The sequence below is a fragment of the Penaeus monodon genome, chromosome 20 (genome assembly GCF_015228065.2).
Source record: "Penaeus monodon isolate SGIC_2016 chromosome 20, NSTDA_Pmon_1, whole genome shotgun sequence".
In the NCBI taxonomy this organism is placed as follows: domain Eukaryota; kingdom Metazoa; phylum Arthropoda; class Malacostraca; order Decapoda; family Penaeidae; genus Penaeus; species Penaeus monodon.
The window spans coordinates 19,378,412-19,378,991 of record NC_051405.1 but is presented as its reverse complement, the minus strand read 5'-3'; positions in this window follow the sequence as shown (position 1 = coordinate 19,378,991).

Here is a 580-nt window from a genome sequence, read left to right as displayed (position 1 = left end):
GACCTATTGTTCGTTTTCCCTTACAGGATAAAAAAATTTTCACATAAATTTTAAATTTCCCGCCCCTGTTTTTTTACTTTAGATTTGCCCCACTATACAAAATTAAAAAAAGGAAAAATAAACCCCAAATCATAAATGAACATCAAAAAAACCACAAAGACGCACTGATGACCCTCAGTTTGGGCCCTCCTCCCAAATTTCAATATTTTTCCCAAAAGGGTTTTGTTACTGAAAACCCATAAACTTTTTGAGCAAAAAACGGGCAATTACCCCCATAGAGAATTGGGAACACACAATTTTTTTTTTAAATACAGCGTTTTTAAACCTCGATTTTTTTTAACCTTTTGGCTCCAGAGGGTTTTAAAAAAAAGAAAAGAAAATTTTGGGGCACTCACTTGGGGCGCGGGAAAATTTAAAAATGTGCTGCCTTGAGTTTTCTTATCTAATCCCAGTTTTTCCTCCTTCTCTCACACAAACCCCACAATTTTGGGATGAAAAGTTTTGATAAAGCCCTTTAAGTTCTTTTCAGGGGAAAACCTAACTCTCCCACCCCTGGTGGGGGGGGTGGGGTAAAAGTAAA